The sequence below is a fragment of the Lithobates pipiens genome, unplaced genomic scaffold (assembly GCF_037356315.1).
Source record: "Lithobates pipiens isolate NorthernLeopardFrog02 unplaced genomic scaffold, aLitPip1_a1.2 Scaffold_73, whole genome shotgun sequence".
NCBI lineage: Eukaryota > Metazoa > Chordata > Amphibia > Anura > Ranidae > Lithobates > Lithobates pipiens.
Genome location: NW_027507896.1, coordinates 135,408 through 135,644, shown reverse-complemented (window position 1 = coordinate 135,644; position 237 = coordinate 135,408).

Below are 237 nucleotides of genomic sequence, written 5' to 3'. Positions count from 1 at the left end.
CCCGTCCCTCATTCCCCCCGTCCCTCATTCCCCCCGTCCCTCATTCCCCCGTCCCTCCTTCCCCCCTCCCTGATCCCTCATTCCCCCGTCCCTCATTCCCCCCGTCCCTCATTCCCCCCTCACCCGTCCCTCATTCCTCCTCCCTCGTTCCCCCTCACCCGTCCCTCATTCCTCCTCCCTCATTCCCCCTCCCCGTCCCTCATTCCCCCCTCCCCGCCCCTCATTCCCCCCGTCCCT